General features: G+C 41.0%; 1 protein-coding gene and 1 non-coding gene across 2 annotated transcripts in view; both read left to right on the top strand.

Moving 5' to 3' along the window:
* WNT2B (Wnt family member 2B) overlaps positions 1-21,833 on the top strand; it is a 66,174-nt gene that overhangs the window by 15,805 nt on the left and 28,536 nt on the right. The window lies entirely within an intron of this gene.
* Positions 4,327-4,445, top strand: LOC133388179 (5S ribosomal RNA). Its single transcript, XR_009763672.1, has one exon. It is a non-coding gene; the product is annotated as a 5S ribosomal RNA (ribosomal RNA).

Below are 21,833 nucleotides of genomic sequence, written 5' to 3'. Positions count from 1 at the left end.
AGAATATCCATCAAATGGCCTCCCCATTTTTGTCATCTGTGCATTTTGGGCAGAACTGCAGATCCAGTTTTAATATTGTTTCAGTATTGTTTTAAGGGCTTGGTCCCTTTTCTGTCTGGCCCTCTCTTAGCACCCCACTTCTTTCATCCACCAATGTGAACAAAACCGTTTTGTTCAACATTAAGTGAGACAAAATTTCTCAGATGAGAGATTCCTGGGAGCAGGAGAGGGGAAATGGAGAAGTTAATCCACCCTCCCTCCCAACAATGTTCAGCAAAATGCTCCCACCGATTTCACAGCCCCAACAGCATGGAGAATTTGGGGAGGCCATTTCAGTTCAGCCCTACTTAAAAGCCACCCATGCCCCGACGTCTCTAGTTAAAAGGACCTGGAGTAGCAGGACTGAGAAAGAGACATTATTGAGCAGAGTGGACAATATTGGGACAGATGTAAGGCCAGTGTGTTATTACTGACACAGCAGCATATGTTCAAGCCAGCCGAGAGACATATTGAGGATCTAGCCCTAAACATTGGCTGCAAGCCTTGCTTCAGCGCTATTTGGAGCAGATTAGAGCCATGTGGCTTCTAAACATAATCAGCGCAATAAACAATCTTGGCGTAAATATCTAAGTAGAGTTTATTCATTGCTGAGAGGGGAGTTAGCAATTATGGAGTGGGATTCCATTTTAGAGCTAGAAGCTGGGTTCGAGTAAACTGTTCACAAGCATATGTGTTTGCAACACACTGACACCACACACAAGCAGGCACACAAACACATTTCTCCACCTCATGTAAACTCTCTTTCACATGCATCATTAGCTAAACTGTTTAATCGAAACCACTGTTTCTAAAGTAGTCAGTCCCTATCTAGGACCAGAGCAGGTCATCCATCCAGTTTTCAAGAGTATGTATGTACTTTACAATATTGATCGCACTTTTCCATAGAAGTGCACAAAGACAAGTAGCTATAATCACTGTGTCATACACAGAACTACCAAGGGATGGTGTGGTGGAGATGAACCAATTGTTGGGACCCAGAAATGAACAGGGTTTTCGCTTTGCCCCCTGGAAGTTATGGAGGCTTTTAAAGCTAGTCCATAAGGTTGGTTGTGGCAAGGAGGGACAGGGAATGAAGCTCCTGGGGTGGTGGTGGTGGTATTTTAGCTTTACAACCCCCTTCCACTTGGTATATATAGTCTCTTCTGCAGAAATCCTGAGATCTAGTTTTGGTGCAGCATCTCTAGTGTGGCCTGCCAGATTGTGATTTGTTTATTTCCTCCTTTCCCCAAGGAAAAGCTCTGTGCAAATGAATTGTCCTTCTATTTCCTCCGAGGCTGTGGATGTCTCCCTCCTTTCTACAGGTCTCAGGGTTCCCAATGCCCACTGGATCCCATCTGTCTTTTCCTTCACTCATCCAAACACTCCAGCTTCCTTCCTTCTTTTGAGCCCATTTTCCCAGCTCCTCCCATTCTTCTGACTCCTCCCTCCCTACCACCCTTCTAGCTAAATGACTGGGCTACAAATCAGGAAGACCTTGCTTCAAATACTGCCTCTGCCATGAAATCACTAAGCAGTCTTAGGCAAGTCACTTTCCCTAAAATCCAGTTATCGTCCATCCCACCCCCTGCCCCATTTGCAATAAGGCAATAACAACACAGAGTTGTCTTAAAGGATTTTAGAGTTGCTGTAAGGATTACAACTAGATGTGGCATGCTTTGAACTCTCAATTATGCAGCACAAATGTTAACTATTGTTATTATTTCCTCTGATATTTCTCTTCTACTTCTTTCCTTCTCCTGTCTTTTTTTTGGGGGGGGGGTTGAAAGTGTCTTGGCCTCATTGCCTAGGTTTTGGCTTCTAAAAGTGGCCTACTTCTCTTCCCTGCATCCTAGCTCAAAAACATGTGGTCTGGATCTGCTCAGACTCAGTTCCAGAAGATTGATTTGGGGGTGGGCGGTAGGGAGGAAGTTCAAGTGTATTTACATTCTGCAACCAAGAGATTCTGAGATTGACAGAGACCGTAGGACAAGAAGTACAGTAACTGCCACCTCTCACCATAACAATGTATGAGAGCAGATTTCCACATTCCTTAGCTGCAAGGATTTTCATAAGCCTTGATTGTCAGAAGACTGGTGTATCAGATAACAGTGTCCAGAGTGGGAATCTTGGATCCAGAATTAATGGTTCACGAATCTCACAAGTTTCAGACATTACATCAGAAGCAGGAAAGAAGTATGACTAACTATAAGCTCCACAGCTAATGTATGTGTGAATTGGCTCATCATGTGAATAATTGGTTACATGAAGCTTACAAAGGTAGCACATTTAATGCAGGAAGCTAACACACTAATATTCAGCCTGTAATATATAAACAAGGACTGTAATCATGGTTTAAGGGTGCTAATAAAGCCATGTACAATCCAAGTGGTATATCTTCACACAATGCTATTTTGGTTAATAAAATAATAATAATAAAATTTTATTTAGCAGACGCCCATCTGTCCGACTGAACGGACACTCTGGGCGACGTACAATATAAAATACAATATAAAATACAATCTGCTCATATACATAATCATCACATTATTAATATCATAACATCTCATCTGAAGACCATCTTACATTAATACAATGTAAAACCTAACCCACCCCAGAGATCCCATAGGCCTGCCTGAAGAGCCAGGTTGGTTTTTTCTTAAAGAGGGGCTAGTACTCATATATTGATAAAAGCGCCATGGGTACCAGCACAAAATGGCTGGTATGGGCAGCAAAAAAAGAGGCGATAGTACTCCGTACCAGTGAGTACTGTCACAAAGGAAGCCCTGTGCAAGAATGCTGGGCTCCAGCTTTCAGCTTGCACACTGCAACTACTGGAATCAGCAACATACCTTTGGACAGTCAGTGAGCCATGAGTACTATGACTAATGTTGCCACTACTCAAATTGTTATACAAATCCCGGTTCACTTTCAGCAATTCTTAGTTTATATTTTAGTTCATATATTAACTTATAATACAAAGAGACAAAGACATACCAGATTGAAATAAAAGCCAAAAAAACCAAAGGGCACAGTCCCCAAGCAACTCCTTCTCCAGGCATCTGAAATAGGTAAAAGCAAATATTCTACATGGATTGAGCTGAAAGCCATCAGACTAGTGCCAATATTAAATTATCCTTCTATAGCACTGCCTTATGCAAGTGAAATCTTGACTCTGCTGAAATTAACAGCAAAGCTTTTACCAGGTTTAATAGTGTCTCCTTTGTACAACTTGTGATCAAATCATTTTGAGCTTCTCTAATATTTGCAAAAGATCATTTCACATGGAATTCTTTTGGGGAAGGAATGACCTTTTTATATAAGTCAAGTTCAGGGGATCCAGTTCACTGAACTTTGTCATCGGTAGGTAGACATTTAAACCTGTGGGTGGAGAGACGAGATGCGCAAATCTTTAAAATATGTGCCCCACCAGATAGTTTGATCATGGGCTATGTTGGCTGGGACTGATGGAGTCCAATAACATTTGGAGGACCATAGATTCTCCCTCCCTGCTTTGGAATCTTGCTAGGCAGTAGGATGTAACACAGATTAATACTAGGGTTTACATGCTGCATCAGAATAAATACATTGTGTGATGGTAATAATAACAATTAATTATTACAGAAGGGTAGCTATTAGGCATCCTTGAGAAAGTTTGTAAGACTGATAATTTAATAAATATATCTAAAACAATAGCTACTTTTCAAAGAGCATCCAATGGCTCTTACTCCCATGGAAGCATACATAGGACTGAAGCCTAAGGCTGCAATTGTATACTCCCATGCCTGAGAGTAAATCCCATTGAATTCAATGGCCTTGCTTCTGAGTGCACATGTACAGGACTGTGCTTTTAGTTATAGTTCTAGCATTTTTTGAGTATGACAACAGATGGGTTTGTTCTGTTTCTGTTCACAGTTATTTAATATAATTATATTCTCTGGTTCATGTTTCATTCATTGGAGAGTTCACTTAAAGCAGAGGTTGAGAACTTTAGAAATATGTATTTGGCTTCCAGGGCTGCATCTAATTTGCATCTGATCATTGCACATGCAATTAATATTAGCTTGCCAGGTTTATTTAAATGCTGTGCAGATGCCATAGTCATGTTATGTCTATTCTACAATTTCCTTATTTGGAAACTATTACCCTCATATTTGATTATGTTGACTAAATGCTTGACAAATCTTGAGATACAGATTCTTGTAACTGAAATCCCATTAAAGCTGAGGTTCTGTTTTACTGGTCAGTGCTTTTACTCCTTTGGGATTTTTATTTATCTATTGACACCCCATCTATGGCCATACCACCCTGAACACACCTGATCTCGTCTGATCTCAAAAGCTAAGCAGGGTCAGGCCTGGTTAGTACTTGAATGGGAGACCACCTGGGAATACCGAGTGCCGTAGGCTTAGAAGAAGGCAATGGTAAACCACCTCTGAAAACCTCTTACCATGAAAACCCTATGAATATATCCAAAAAAGATTCATAGGGTCGCCATAAGTCGTAAGCAACTTGAGGACATATAACAACAACAATTGATACTCCATTGCTAAACCTCTTTTTGAAGCCACCAGGGATAGAAGCATGCTTGTGATACTGATGACTGAAATTGCTTTCCTGCTCTATCTCATCTTTTTTCAGAAAAATATAATGATGGCAAAATATAAAAAAAGAGGCATGGGGGGGTTCCTTCACAGATGAGGGAAGGGGAGGGAAAATAAATAATGCCAGTGATAGAGGAGTAGGTAGCTTTAATTACAGAATTTTCTGTTAATAAAAGCATTCTGCACAACTGACTGAAAGGAAGAAGAGCAACAGCAGTAAGAACAGCTATGAGTGAGTAGATTTTGGTTAGGGCACAGATAATATAAAACAGTGGTTCTATTCAATGCAATGATTGCATGCGTAGAACAATTTCTGATGAGTGCAACAGAACTTGCCCTTCCTGTCCTCCGCCCGTGGCCTCCGTGCACCACCTCCAAATTTTCATTGGAGGGGTGGGGAAAACCCCAGAGCAGATATGGAGGGCAGGTGGTAGGAAGGGTAGTTCCATTGCACTTGCAGTTGTTGTCCTGTCCATGCAGTTATATAGTTGGATATAACCTAGCACATTTTAAAAAGAAACCTAGAATTTCTTAGGATGAATGGAATCTGCAACAAAATCTTGCAGTGTTGCATTCTCATTCAAGATTTCAGCCACTCCATTTCTCCTCCCCACCATGATCACATTTTTCTATTTTTTCCCCCATCTGTAACAGTCAGTCAGCATTCCATTACTACTGAGCATGCTTAGTCAATTGTTGTGGTTCCACTGAGTCTGCTGATATCTTTTTCTTGTGAGTAGGTGCTACCATTTTGGTTACATAAATAACAGCACAGCCTCAACATTGGAAATAGAGGGGATTATTCTAACATGGAGAGCCTCAGGTAATATTAAGGCGATCTGAAAGGGCAAACCTGGGTAAACCACCTGAAAGGTTTCAGATTGGTACAGTAAAGGGCCAAGAAACAAGGAGGTACATTGACAAAGATGATGGTGCAACATTGTACCTAGAATGTATAAAGCCAAGATTGTCATAACTGTAAACTGTGAATAAAACAGTGAATAAATGATGTCTTTATGGAAAAGGTGGGAGCTGTAGGCTGCTGGAAAGTCTAGTGGTCTGGTTTTCCACAAAGACAGCAAGGAAAGCCAAGGAAAGGGTTAAGGCGTTCAGAAAGCTCAAGGACAGATGTGCAGCTGGCACAGAGCAGTTCAATGATGCAGCACTCGCACCCAGCTATCATAAAGACTACCTTGCAAGAACAGCTTGATCTCACAAGTAATAAATAATTCAAAAAACAGCTCAGTGAAAGAGTAGAGAACACTGAGCTGCATGGACCAATTGTCTGACTCTGTAAAAGGCCGCTTCCTATGCCCCTAAGAAGAGCATATTCCAGGGTTTTGACACCACTACCAAGAAAGCCCCGTCTCTTGTATTCTCATATCTGATCTCTCATAACAACCTGATGAATTGACAGGTTGAATGGGAAGAGGTAGTTCATGAGGTAGCCTGGTCCGAGGCCATTAAGAGTTTTTGAGGTTACACTAGCATTTTAAATTGAGCTCAGAAGCAGATAGGCAACCAGTGTAGATAGAATAAGGCCAGAGTTGTATGCTTTGATTGTTGTGCTCCAGATAACAGTCTGCAGCTACATTTGGGACCAGTTATAGTTTCCAAACTTTTAAAGGCAGTTTCATGTGGAGAGCTCTGCCATAGTCCAGCCTAGAACCATCTAGAGCATGATGACTGAATCCCCACACTTCTGTTTCTTTGAAATCTTAGGAAAGGAGCCCATTCTCAAGCAGTTTGTTTAACTGCTGGATGTTTGGGGAATAATCTATGAAGCTGCCTTTTTCAGAGTCAGGCCATTGGTCCAGCTGGCTCAGTTCTGAAATCAGCTCTTTGGGATCTCAGGCAAAGGGCCTTTCCCATCATCTGCTACCTGTTCTTTTTAACTGGAGATGTCAGGGATTGAACCTGGTCCATTCTGCATGCAAAGCTTGTGTTTTGTCATAGAATATGCAAAGCATATATAATTTAGTGGTGCCAACGAGTCATTTCAGATTGCAAGCCTTCAAAGCCTTATACACCTAGGTTCTTCTGCTGGCATGCTATTTTCAGTGGAAACGTAAAATAAGACAAACCTAAGATCATTCATTTTATTACTTTCGCAATAACTTGCCGGCATTATACAACCAATCTAAATCTACTTTCCTGCACTTTACATTCCTGGCCTCTGTGGCACCTTTTTACAAATTTGTGCTACAGTGGGACAAATTAGCTGGTGTGTGGTGGTTTCCAAGATGCTGCAGACCTGAAGTTCTCAAACTTCATTATGAGCCGTCTCATCATAGATTAACCCTAGAACTCAGACTCAGTGTTAGATTTTGGCAGTGGAATACATAGACAGTTTGGAAATCACACACACAAAATATTGTTTATTAATCACAGCTTCTAAATCCAACAAACTGTGGTTAATGTTAACTACAGTTGGTTGGAAACAAAACAACTTCAAAACATGGCTTATGAAGCCAGCTTGTTTCAAAGAAACCATTGTTACCATTGACCACAGTTTAGGGTTCACATGTAACATTAAACTGAGGTTAATCAATAAAAGAAGTGAATATTTCCAATCTCCTCCTGGCAGCCACACTGAAGGAGAGAAGAGGCTGGCACAGGCTTGTTGTCATCACAATTACATCCAAATGCAGCCATAGAAATAGAAAACAAATCCAGAATGTCTCTAAGGTCAGGCCATACAGTGTGTCTTGATCCAGAGTTTCTTTATATGTCTGAAAATAGGAAGCAGGTCTGAAGACAATAGCTTCCAGAAATGTAAACTCCAACACCTCTTTTTTAGAAATTAACCACTGCCCATGTCCATCCCAAACACATGCATCGATCTTCCATGTTGTTATAGAATAACTGCAACATGCAGTTAGAGGGAACCATTGATAGGCTGATTTGGGAGTGCTTTTAAATGGTATGAAAGTACATTGTCCAAAATACATTTAAAATGACTATAGAATTTGGGTGTGTGTGGAGGGAGGGGTTTAAAAATAAAAACCCAATTAAATTAAACCAGGATGAGAGGTAGCTGTGTGTATAACCAGCAATGTCAAATCAGAACTGTGCCTGTATGTGAGGAAATTAGGACTATTAATCATTCCGCATCAACCTATTTTAACAGGACAGTATAACCTAGTTTCCAACAGGGTTTAACAAAGTTGTAGGACTTTATAATAATATTAATTTTTAATTTAAAAATCTTGCCTTTATACAACACTTAGCATTCTAAGGTGCTTTGCAACTCATTGCAAATCTGATACTGATGGCTGAAGATGGAGATTTTAAAAAAATTAGAGAGATTTGGTCACTTTAAGGCCAGACACCATTTAGCTGAATGACCCAATGCTCCTTCCAAATCAGAGGATAGGGAAACTGAGAAAAGCATGTGGCCCATTGCCTAGCAATTGCTTGGGTCTTTTCCACAATTCTCCCTGTCAACTTTGAAGTCATCAGACAAAGAGGAGGAGGAAGGCATCAAGATCCACGTGGGCATATAAAAAACTGGCACTTTATATGCACATGCTGGAAAAGCTTTGTCAAGGCTGAACAAGTGGGGGATGATGCAGCATTGTTATGGAGCAACATCATACATCGATATTTTAGTATGGCAACACCTATTGTCTGGAACTCTCTGCCTATTAATATTAGGCAGACACTTTCATTACACTGTTTTCAATGCCTTCTAAAACATTTTTGTTTAGGCAAGCCTACCCAGACATGTATTTTTTCCTACAATCAAGCAGTATATAAAGTTTGTTATATAATTTTAATATATATATATATTATGTACAAAAGAGTTTTTAATACTGTTGACATTGTATCTTGATAATTTTATGATAGCTATCTCTGAATACCGCTTACCATGAAAACCTTATTCATAGGGTCGCCATAAGTCAGAATCGACTTGAAGGCAGTCCATTTCCATTTTTACTGTTTTTTATGTCTGCTTTTATCACTATTTTAAATGAATATTTTATACTATTTTATGTAAATTGCTTAACTTTTTTTTACTATTAAGTGATATATAACTCTTGCTAAATAAAATAAAACACCCCTTTCTTCAAGTTGTAATCACAACTTTCATTTTGTATACTATGTTTTGCATCATAAATCCATCACTAAGGATGTCATTTCAAGCACACTTCCTTAAATGGGACTCCAGTATAAGTAACTATGTTTAGGATCAAAGTGATATGATCACAAACGTTAAAAAAAGCTGTTGCTTCAGGAGTCTCCAACCTTTTCTTGTCTCCAACCTCTCTTTTTGTGTATAACTTAAACAAAAATGCATAGAGAGGGATGAATGGATCTGGAGGAGTCACTTTGGCTTGTTGCTTCAGATGTGAAAATATTTAAGGGCACCACTGATCACAGGCAGGGGGGAGGGAGAAATTCAGTTCTATTTGCACTTAAAGATGAACCTACCTAATTCGCACTTCCCAAAACAATACACGAACCGAAACACAGACATCCTTCAAAAATCACACACTGCAAATTTTGAAATGCAGTTTCTAACCAAGTAAGTGTACAAGTGTACAAAAATGAATATACTAAAGTATGGATAACAATGCATATACAATATTAATGAAAATAACAGAAAAATGTATTATATTAGGTAACAGTGTGTAGATTAGACATAATTGCATACACAATATTTCTGCTAGGAGGAATTCACACTAAAATACTGCTAATTTTCATGAATAACTTTTTTTTAAAAAAAGCAAAATTATATGGAATGTGGACAGTGAATTTAAGACTGGAAAAATGAAGAAACAAAACTGACAGATTCACTCATACCTAATCATAGGAACTTATATCCAAGTCATAAATGACAGATGGCTCCTGAGATTTGCACAATAGAGTATTCTGTACCATAATGCATTGCACTTAATGAGTCAGACAACATCCCATGCCACATATCTAAAGTGTAGTCTTTAAATAACCAATTTCCAACCCATTCATACAACTCCCTACACCCCCCTGCTTAGAAAAATATCCTGTATATCTATAACTTGGGCTTCACTCTGAAATTCTTCTTCAGCTGAGAAAGCTGTGATGGTATCAACTATGTAGCTTCAAAGGGAGTGCATGCTTAGCATTTCTTCCAAATGATACAGTGGGGAGTAGGCCAAGGTATAGGTCTGCTAAATATTACAGGCAGGCAGCCTCCAGTCTCACACAGGGTAAGTACAATACTGACATTTTTTTAAAGGGTAAAATATAAAATAAAATATTTATTTCCATTTTTTTAAAGGGCAAATTATGATCTTGGCTGAAGCAATACAAGTACTTATAGTTTACCTAACAGGGTTAGCTCAATGTACCCTGATTATTATTAGCAGAATGATGAAATCACATCCTCACACACTGACCACCATGGAGATCAGGGGTGGGGCCTCCATATGACGTTAAACTACAACTCCTGTTATCCCTAACCATGCGGCTGATGGGAGAGGGAGCCCAACAACATCTGGAGGGCCACAGGTTCCCCATCTCAGCCATCGTTCTGGAACATGAATAAAGAAAGCAATGTATGCCAGATGCCTATCCAACTAGAGAGAGTGTTTTAGTATGACAATCTAGATGCATCATACAAATAAATCAAGCCATTTGCTACAAAGGAATACTCTGATTGTGAAGCAAACTCATCATCCACCAAGGATTTTCAAGAGTACATGTTAGCTTATATTGTTTTTAGTTCAGAGAAATGTAAATTAGCAACTGCACTTGTGTGATTTTCTCTATTTTCTGTTTCTGAAATAAATCTTTTGGTTAAGTAATTTTGTGTTTTGCCCTGGAAAAACAGAAGAGTCCTATGCACCTAAGTGACAGCCTTACTGCTAACTTACTTGGTTGTAGGACTTGGGAAGGATGAACTGCAGAACATTTAGTACTTTAGATCCATATTTTGATCTATTTTCAGTTTCTCACCTGCCCTTGGTGTGTCTCCAATCTTTGCTATGTCTTCCTTGATTATTCTAGTACATTGGGTCTTAGCTTCGCAGAGCCCCCTTGTGTCTGCCTCTCTTATTATTATGACAGTACTGTATCAACCCATGAGTTATTTTAGACCAAGGCCAACAGCATGTGAAGCTGGACATTTGGCTGCTGGGACCTATGCAGTTATCCTGGTGGAAGAGATACATTGCTTGTATGTTGACCTAGTCATGGTAGTTATGGAATCAAGGTACTGGGACAGATCACCACCCTTTCTACTGGGAGTACATTTGAATACAACATGCACAGGCATGTTGTCATCCAGGGTCTCAGGGGTTTTTAGACCCCTTACGTTTTTGGGAGCAGGGTCCCAGCAGGCTTCCTTTATCTCCAGCATCCTACAAACCAATCAGCATGAAAGGGGAGTGTGTTAACCACTGAGAAGAGTATTCTAACATGCTTCCTTGTCCTTTCCTGCTGAGTAGAGCCAATTAGACTGAAAGGTGTTCTCTGTATTGTTCTTCTTGGTAGCTAACACTCTCCCTTTTCCTGCTGATTGGCTCCTAGGGATGTCTGTTGCTGTGGGAGAAGACATTAACAAGGATCTCATTCTCAACACAGCAACAAAAGGGGGGTAGGAGGGGGTGTGGTTGTTACTATCATGAAGGGACCCTGCACTTCTGAATTTGCCACTACACTACTGAACATGCACATCAAAATGTGCTCTATAAATGCAATTTGGGGAAGGTTACCTGCATGCAAAATCTGTAACAGAAAGAGAAGACAGCTGGATCAGTTGAGGTTTTTAATGACCTATGAGTGATAGGGAGATGTGTCACATGTCATGGTTGTCAAAACTGTTATCCTCTGCATTCTGCACATTTCTCAGTGGAAGGCTTTCCCCACTGCTGTTAACTGTTGAACAGTTGAAATTGCCCATGTTGGCTGGGGCTTTTGGGAGTTAGACTCCAACCATATTTGGAGATCCACAGACCCCTAACCTCTGCCTTAGAGTATTCCAGACACTCTTTTGCTTCCTAAGGACATCTTGCACTCTGAAGCTCTTTGTGCTCTGACAGAATGGACTGTGCCTAAAGTTAACATTAACTTTTTCCCCTTCCGCTTTCCACAGAAACATATTTTAAGAACTTTGTATTTTTCCACTGAACAAACCTTGTGTTTTCAACCACTTGTACTGGACAAACTGTCTTTTCAATGGACAGCGGATCAGAAGATCGTCACTATTTTTCTTTTTGGTCACAAGGAAAACGAGAATCAGTACCCCCTGGAATCCTGACTCATGGGAACACATGCTCACCAGGAATACACTCTTGTTGGGGTTTAAAATGAAACGTATGTTGCTCAGTAAATAGATGGGGCTGCCTGTGATTGTTGTGTTTATCTAAGAGGCAATTTAGGATTCTCCTTGTTTATTGGAAGAAGGGCCAGCAGATTCTTACAACAAGGGAGGAAAAAAACCACAACAACTGGGAGGCGATGTGTGACAGTTTTCTTCTGTTTCCTTGAGGGTTGCGTCAAGGGCAGGCTACATTAAGGGGCCAGAGAGACAATGAGCCCTTGGCAATTGCATATCTAGATTTGTCTTGATAACAGATTCACTCATGGAAAATAAAGGGGGGGGAGGAGCACAATAAAATTTCACTTTTCCCAGCCTGTCTAATGTGGATTCTTCTCAGAAGTGCCAAACAGATCCAGAGTGGGGAAAGGGAGGGGAGGAGAGAGCAGCAACTTATTTTGAAACCTCTTGGGCTTCACTAGAAGGGTAATCTTCAGGCCAAAGTAGACAATACATTAAATGCATATCACGTCTAGTTTTTCTTATTTATAGAGGAGTGATGGGAAGGGATGTACAATCAAGGTTGGGACTGTGGCTTATAGAAAGGCATGGTTAACTCTTTCCCTATGTCACTGACACACACACAAAAGGAAGAGGATTGGGACCACAACATGGTTAACCACTTTCTTTGCATTTTGCAGTGTCAGTCCTCTCCCCACATGGCTGCTACTGAACTAACATATCAATGTTAAATGCATATATACTACACACATTTAACATCCTCATCAATAACAAACATGGACCGGCAGCTCCTTTGTTTGGCATCCAGGGGTGTAGTTGTCCAGGGTCTCGGGGGTCTTAGACCCCTTACGTTTTTGGGAGCAGGGTCCTAGGCAGGTCCCTATGTCTCCAGCATCCCAGAAGCCACTCAGCCACAGAGAAGAATCTTCTAGCATGCTTCTTTGTCCTTTCCTGTTGATTGGAGCCAATCAGAGTGAAAAGTTAACACACTCCCCTTTCATGCTGACTGGCTCCTAGGGCCATCTGTTGTTGTGGGAGAAAGGACTGGGGAGTGTGGAAATAATGATGGAGAGCAAGCGAGGGGGGGCTTGGCGTGACTATCATGAAGGGACCCTACACTTCTGAATTTGCCACTGTGCTACTGTTGGCGTCAGTGAATCATTCCTTGATATGCTGGATATGCTTTCACTATGGTTTATCGCTAGGCTTTCTATGTTGTATTTAGATAACGGAAGAGTGGAGTGATACAAGAAATCCATAGAATTGCCACTGATACAGGCAGTCCCCTATTGGGGCTTTCTCACTTCCCTTCCGCACCTTGCAGCACAACATGCCCTGTGTTCTGATGTCACAAGACTGCTTGTTCCCTGCCAGGATCAGCCAATGATGTGCAGCAGAGGTGAAAAAATGCACAGCATAAAGATGTCAGCAACTGGGCATGGTGTAAGTTATTCTACACTTTAAGGATAGGGACATCGATGCTTTAATGTTGAAATTAGGGCACCCACAGAAAAATCTCAGTTGTAAATGAGCATTCTGTCTGGAATTCTGAGCATACTCTCCTGAGAGCAAGCCCCATTGAAAACAACGTCCTTTTCTTCTAAGTAAACATATTGGGGGTATCAGTTTATATCATTGTCTTTTCTTAATGGGCATAGGCTCTGTGTCATTAACCAGGCACATTTGACTTAAGGTGATGAGGTAGGCATTGAACATGGTGAAGCTTCTGTTGATTTCTGCCAGTTACGTAGCTGCTAAAAAATAGAAACTCTATCCATAAAAAAGTTACTGACCCCAATCTGCATAACAAAACAATATAAAAGAAGAGTGGAAGTAGATGCATACATACATCAGCTTCGATTCATTATAATCTCTATTGACACCTTTGACTCCATGTGTTTATTGGCTTCTTTGTTAAGTTTGTATCCACCTTTCCACCAAATGGTGCTCAAGGCAATTTTAGACGATGGTCTTGCCTCTCCCATCTAGATAGGAATGTGAATAACTTCACTTACTTCAAAATGTGTTAAGCCATCCTTGATGTGTTTGGGCCCCCTTCTGCTTATTGCGCTGAGTAGGTCCCTTGAACAACTGCCCCAAAGTCCTGCCCTGATGGCATAATTGCTCCAGTGAATGCACAAGGGACAGCAGGGTTGCACCCACTTGGCTCTGCCCTAGACATCCATTCATTGGATCAAAGAGGCCAGAGTAAACACTGTGTGTGCGATACCTTATACTTCTTTTGTACACAAGTCATCTATATGTATGTCACAAGTGATATGAGAATTCACTGCATGTCAGAATAGCTCCAGTTAAGGATTGAGTTCAGCATACACACGTGAACAATATTTACCATGGCCTCTGCTCAGTTCACTGGTTAAATGGGCCAGACTGACACTCCGTCTAATACAATGGTAAAAATGGCAGTTGTAAATGACTTTGTATTTGCTGAGAAATATGATTCATGATCTGCATGGGAGGTTTACTTTGAATTCAGTCTAAAAATGTTAAGGACTGATAAAGAAATGGTTAAGAAGAGAGCATTTCTGAGCACGCACAGAATACCTTTCTCCTCTTTGCCCAGATGAATAAGTAACCAAAGCCAGCTCCCACACATTCAAGCTTGTCCCATGATCAGTATAATAAACTCATCCCACTTTTATCTCTGATAAACAGGTGTTTCAGACACTTGAAAACGCTCAGCAGAGGCAACAGTGAAACAGAGAAATATGTACAACATGGGAAGCAAAACCTCTTTCAAACCACTTTCAACTTTCTTAAAAATCACTGTCTTTCTACATACTAAGGTTCATATGCCAGCTTAGCTGAGGCAGCATGGATTTACACTGGCTAGAGGCTTCAGCTGAAATTAAAACACTGCTAAGTATTCTGTTTGGCCTTGCAGAGCACAATTTTTTTTTAAAGCAAAAAGAACTTGCATGGGTCTGAACCCCAAAGTAGCTGAGTCTAGGCAGATGTTAATCTTATTTCAAGCAGCTGACAAGCAGACTACATTTGGTAGCTAGTCGACAGCATCTTCTGTCCACTACACACATATCTTATATATTATATACAATTTGGGAGAGACAGAGAAGAACAGAATTTCTCCTTTAGGCTGAATTCACACTATTGCAATATGCAACAATTGTAATTCAGGTGGAGGATAATGGTGCACACCCGAATATGTAAAACTCAAATCTAGAATGGGATATCCATTGTGTTCTATGTGGCTGTGGCATTCTCTGCTGAAATCAGAATGGAGAGGTGGGGGAAGAGTCTGCACAGACTGGAGAAGCCTCAAACACACCCCAGATCCCAGAGTCCAACCTTTCCCCCAAAAGGCCTGCCCACAGATACATCTTCTCAACAGCTCTGGCTAATGACCTCTACCAGGAAGCTCATTTTATCTGCACAGCCCTGTTTACATTTTTATTAACTCAAGTCAAGAGGGCATGAGTTAACTTATCAGTATCTTAACCACAGAGAATTATTTTTGTTACCCTTTTAATTCATTGTTTTCTTTTAAAACCCATTTCATTAGGCATCCCCCCTCCCCGCACCCTATAACACAAGCTCTCTTCTCACTCTGCACCTTGACAGGAGTTTTCTGGAAAAACCCCCACCTCAGTTGTCTCCTTTTCCCACATTGCACATCCCTCAAGAGTTGGTCTGTTCTCATTTTGTTTCTACAATCTTGGTCTGCTTCTCCCCACCTCCACCCTACCTTCCACCAATCTCCCTATCCTTATTTTCATTCCTTCTCACTGAATTTAGCATACAAGTATTTCACTCTCTCAGCAACCCACACACTGAGTGGGCAGGAGAACAAATTGCTGCCAACTCCATCACAGTCTTCTGAATCCAGGGAGAAAGAAAAGTCACCCAGATACACTCACCCAGAAGGCATTCTGCCATTCCCCGCTCTGTTTCTGATGGCCTTGGATGGACTTCCCCACAAAGAGGTGGGAAAGGGCTGCAAACAATAGGTATTAGAAAAATTCCTCCAGGGGTCACAGTCAATTTGTCTTGTATAGGCCTGTTGTTATAGTCGAAGTCAGGCTGTTAAATGGTGCATTAAAAGAAAAGCATATCTCCTGTCTGATTGTAGAGGCTGTTAATTTCTTGTTGCTGTTTTCCTATTTTGCACATTTCTCTTCAATGCCATGTACAATGCAAACAGTTGGTGTTGGTTCTAATTCTTCATTGGCCTTTATTGGTTAACCTTTATTGGTTAACGAGCAAAGTCAAGGAAGCTCTTAGAGGCAAAAAGTCTTCCTTCAGAAAATGGAAGTCTTGTCCGAATGAAGAAAATAAAAAAGAACACAAACTCTGGCAAAAGAAATGCAAGAAGACAATAAGGGATGCTAAAAAAGAATTTGAGGAGCACATTGCTAGGAACATAAAAACCAACAACAAAAAATTATATAAATACATTCAAAGCAGGAGACCATCTAGGGAGACAATTGGACCCTTGGATGATAAGGGAGTCAAAGGTGTCCTAAAGAACGATAAGGAGATTGCAGAGAAGCTAAATGAATTCTTTGCATCTGTCTTCACAGTGGAAGATATAGGGCAGATCCCTGAACCTGAACTAACATTTGCAGGAAGGGATTCTGAGGAACTAAGACAAATAGTGGTAACGAGAGAGGAAGTTCTAAGCTTAATGGACAATATAAAAACTGACAAATCACCGGGCCCGGATGGCATCCACCCGAGAGTTCTCAAAGAACTCAAAGGTGAAATTACTGATCTGCTAAAATATGTAACTTGTCCCTCGGGTCCTCCTCCGTGCCTGAGGACTGGAAAGTGGCAAATGTAACGCCAATCTTCAAAAAGGGATCCAGAGGGGATCCCGGAAATTACAGGCCAGTTAGCTTAACTTCTGTCCCTGGAAAACTGGTAGAAAGTATGATTAAAGCTAGATTAACTAAGCACATAGAAGAACAAGCCTTGCTGAAGCAGAGCCAGCATGGCTTCTGCAAGGGAAAGTCCTGTCTCAGTAACCTATTAGAATTCTTTGAGAGTGTCAACAAGCATATAGATAGAGGTGATCCAGTGGACATAGTGTACTTAGACTTTCAAAAAGCATTTGACAAGGTACCTCACCAAAGGCTTCTGAGGAAGCTTAGCAGTCATGGAATAAGAGGAGAGGTCCTCTTGTGGATAAGGAATTGGTTAAGAAGCAGAAAGCAGAGAGTAGGAATAAACGGACAGTTCTCCCAATGGAGGGCTGTAGAAAGTGGAGTCCCTCAAGGATCGGTATTGGGACCTGTACTTTTCAACTTGTTCATTAATGACCTAGAATTAGGAGTGAGCAGTGAAGTGGCCAAGTTTGCTGACGACACTAAATTGTTCAGGGTTGTTAAAACAAAAAGGGATTGAGAAGAGCTCCAAAAAGACCTCTCCAAACTGAGTGAATGGGCGGAAAAATGGCAAATGCAATTCAATATAAACAAGTGTAAAATTATGCATATTGGAGCAAAAAATCTGAATTTCACATATACGCTCATGGGGTCTGAACTGGCGGTGACCGACCAGGAGAGAGACCTCGGGGTTGTAGTGGACAGCACGATGAAAATGTCGACCCAGTGTGCGGCAGCTGTGAAAAAGGCAAATTCCATGCTAGCAATAATTAGGAAAGGTATTGAAAATAAAACAGCCGATATCATAATGCCGTTGTATAAATCTATGGTGCGGCCGCATTTGGAATACTGTGTACAGTTCTGGTCGCCTCATCTCAAAAAGGATATTCTAGAGTTGGAAAAGGTTCAGAAGAGGGCAACCAGAATGATCAAGGGGATGGAGCGACTCCCTTACGAGGAAAGGTTGCAGCATTTGGGGCTTTTTAGTTTAGAGAAAAGGCGGGTCAGAGGAGACATGATAGAAGTGTATAAAATTATGCATGGCATTGAGAAAGTGGATAGAGAAAAGTTCTTCTCCCTCTCTCATAATACTAGAACTCATGGACATTCAAAGAAGCTGAATGTTGGAAGATTCAGGACAGACAAAAGGAAGTACTTCTTTACTCAGCGCATAGTTAAACTATGGAATTTGCTCCCACAAGATGCAGTAATGGCCACCAGCTTGGATGGCTTTAAAAGAAGATTAGACAAATTCATGGAGGACAGGGCTATCAATGGCTACTAGCCATGATGGCTGTGCTGTGCCACCCTAGTCAGAGGCAGCGTGCTTCAGAAAACCAGTTGCCGGAAGCCTCAGGAGGGGAGAGTGTTCTTGCACCCGGGTCGTGCTTGCGGGCTTCCCCCAGGCACCTGGTTGGCCACTGTGAGAACAGGATGCTGGACTAGATGGGCCACTGGCCTGATCCAGCAGGCTTTTCTTATGTTCTTATGTTCTTATGTTCCTTTTATTTATGCCTGTGTGCCGCAGATATGGAACACGTCTGCTAATTAATGTTGCATGCCGAGTAGGTCTCTTCAGTTTTTTTGACCTATCACTGCAGACAGTAATCGCCTCACACAGCATGAAACTGGCGCTTTGGAAGTGGGACTTTTGTTGGCAAGGTGGACTGCAAGGGGAAAAGAGCAATTAGTGACCTTCCTGTGCTCTCTCCCTCTGGCTTTATCCTTAAAATAATATTTGCCTCAGTCCAGACCCTTGGCAGAAAAATTGGACAAGAGTGTAAATCATTGCCTCCCTCATTGAGTTGTAGACAATATTACTTGAAAATGTGCCTTAGGGAGGCTTTACCTGATGGCTCCGCATGAACATGTTTGGCGTAAGAAAGGAGTTTTCCCATAAAAGACTGGCCAGCAACTGTGGATGGTGGGTAATTATCTTCTAAAGTCTGTTGTGGCTCACTTGCTAGAGTTGAGGGGATGATTTTGCTAAACACATTTTGAATCACACAGTCATTCCTTGGCCCTTCTGAACCTTCCATTTCTGTGGCATACACATTATAAAACAGCTTTTTCCAACTAGGTGCCCTCGAGATGGTTTGGACTACAATTCCATCAATGATAATTTACCATGCTGGCTGGGGCTGACGGGTTTTGGAGTTCAGCATCATCAGGAGGGCACCAGATTGGGGAAGGCTGCTCTAGAATGGGTCATATGTCAAATGTTCAATCCTTATGGGTTGTATTGTCTCCAATGATGTCTGAGCACAAGCGGAACAGATTTCCTCTGGCACAGTGGGACTTCACTGCCCTCCCCCCCTTTAGTCCTTCACAGATCCTCAAATATTTGCTCCAGAGGGACTTGGGGGATCCTCCAGCAAAGATTTTGTGGGATCTCTTCCATCCTGGGATAGGAGAGGATGGTTTGCACTACACTGGATTCCATCCTGTGCTAATTGCTCTATGGAGCGGGGCTGCAGTTAAACAGGGACCCCTGCAATGGTATAATTGTCTGGCATTTTCTCAGTGATAAAAAGATCCCCCAACAGAGATTTTTGAAATTTCTCATAGCATTACTTTACTTGCATGGGATATTAAGGCAATAGTTCGATAATTACTGCATTCTCTGGGATCCCCTTTCTTTGGAATTGGGGTGTATAGAGACTTCAGGATGCTAGTGATTTATTATGCACCATCAGTAGGTCCTTCCAAAGGCAGAGGATCAGCCTTGGAGTCCCGACATCCATCTCAAGATTGGGCTGGAAGGACATTTGATCAATTGCACTTGACAGATGTGTGTGTGTGTGTGTGTGCGCGCACACACACACACACACACAGAGAGAGAGAGAGAGAGAGAGAGAGAGAGAGAGAGCATTTACAAACCTTCTTAGCATATCAGGGGGTGGTCCACCTCACCACAATAAGGCATTTTTGACTGCTTCAGCACAACCTCAGATTATATCCACTGAATTCACAGATAATGGCAGAAACAGTAAAAAAAACCCCAAATCTTTATTACATTTCCTGAAATGCCAAATAAAATTGTATAACACAACAGTTCTGTACATTTCTCTGCAGGATTTTGTAGGTTTTTTTTTTTTTTAGAAAAAACCCTCATGAAAATTCTTCAGGATTTTAGTAAGAATGTATCCTAATAAACACATTTTTGTATGCAATTTTGACAAATGTACACATTTTAACAAGCAATTTCTCCTAATATAATGCATTTGTATGTTTTACACACACACACGCACACTTTCCCCTAATGTATGAATTTTTTGGTAAGCATTGTTTGGCTGGAGAACTACACTGCAACATTCAGATAAGAGTGAATTTTGAAGGATGGCTGTGTTTCAGTTCTTGTATTATTTTAGAAAGTGCAAATTTGATAGATTCATCTTCAAATGGGCTCCTGGGAGGAAGGGCAGGATATAAATTAAATAAATAAATAAATAACAAAATGTGAAGTAAATAAAATTTCTCCCTCATCTCTACTTAAAATACTGTGCAGGAAGAAAGTATAGTACAAAAGGACACTTTCATTCATCAACACAACTTGAACCTATGACTAGGAGGTACATGCCAGATTAAAAACCAAATGTTGTTTGCCTATTGTGAGTGAGCATATGGTTGAATTACTCCAGTGTCAACCACTGATTTTTAACCCTATGGTTGGGAAAACCAAAACATCTGTTTTAGATGTTTTAGGGCAGAAACACACTCAGTGTTCTGCGGGTTCCAGTGCATCTCAACCTCTGTTCTGAAAATGGGGGCACGTGACACTAGTCAAACCCCAACCCTTTTTACTGTAAAACCCTACTGGGAGCAGTTTTTTAAATTCAGCTTCAAAGAGATTTCACAACTGATCAGCAGATCAACCCATCCATGTGCGGCTAATGGAATCACTTTGATCAGGTAACTAGTGTGTTTGCAGCTGTAGTGGGTGCTAGAACACCATCCTTCTTGTTCAGCCTGCATTGCCTTGTGTGCAACATTCTGGGGACTGCATGCCAGTGGTGGGTGGGGCCACAAGCAAGAGTGGGTGGAGCAATGGATGTACAATAGGCTTCATTCCAACCATGCAACTCTCCATCCAGGAAAACAAGAAGCATGATCACAGTCCAAGGATGCATTCCAGCCGGGCAAAAGCACTCGAGGAGGGCTAGAGTTGACCCAATGAGTGGTGTGGCCTCGGGAGAATCCAGGCCTCACAGAGAGGCTTGAAGGGACATATTTGACCTCCAGGCCTCAGGTTCCCCATGCCTGCCTTTCAGTGTAATCCCATGATACTGTTCCAAAATTATCAGACAGCTTTATTCTTCTTTCTCTCTGCCCTCTCTGCACAACCTTTAAAGATAGAGAAGACCTCTTGGTTGCCAGACCCAGCCTCCAAGAGGTCTTCTGTATCTTTAAAAGTTGTGCAGGGGGGGAGGAAGAATTCTACCTTGTGGTTTTTCCCATTACACAATTGCAAGAACACCTGCACTTGGCTGACTTTCTCTTCTCCTAAAGATACAGGATGAGTCTCAGGCCCTGAACCTGGCAACCCTATTTCCCAACATTCTCTAATTTACAACTTCTTTTTCAAGCTTTTCCATATCAAACACTACATTGTCCAGTTCCATATTGCTTTAGCCTGGTTCTAGGCTGAAAGATAATGACTGACCTAGTGTCATGCTGTGAGTTTCATGGCCAAGTCAAGACTTGAGCCTGTGCTTCATTAGTCCAAAACTCTTTTTTTTTTTTCAATAATTTTTATTCAGATTTTCATAAAACATACAAGACGAAATCATAAAACATTCAAAGACAAAAAACAAAATCAAAAATAGTTAAACAAAAAGAAAAAAAGAAAAAAAAAACAAAAATAAAAAATAAAGAGTAAAATATTGACTTCCCATTTGTCAAAGATCAAATCAGTTATAAGTCTATAATATATAACAATCCTGTCTCTTAAGTCATATTATAAAATCACTTTCCTCCAGTAGTTATCTTACTTAATCATCAAATCTCATAAACATTACTTTATTCTTTCCACAAAAAGTCAAAGAGAGGTTTCAATTCTTTAAGAAA

The sequence above is a fragment of the Rhineura floridana genome, chromosome 6, assembly GCF_030035675.1.
Source record: "Rhineura floridana isolate rRhiFlo1 chromosome 6, rRhiFlo1.hap2, whole genome shotgun sequence".
NCBI classification, from domain to species: Eukaryota; Metazoa; Chordata; class Lepidosauria; order Squamata; family Rhineuridae; genus Rhineura; species Rhineura floridana.
This window is presented reverse-complemented; position numbering and strand designations above follow the sequence as displayed.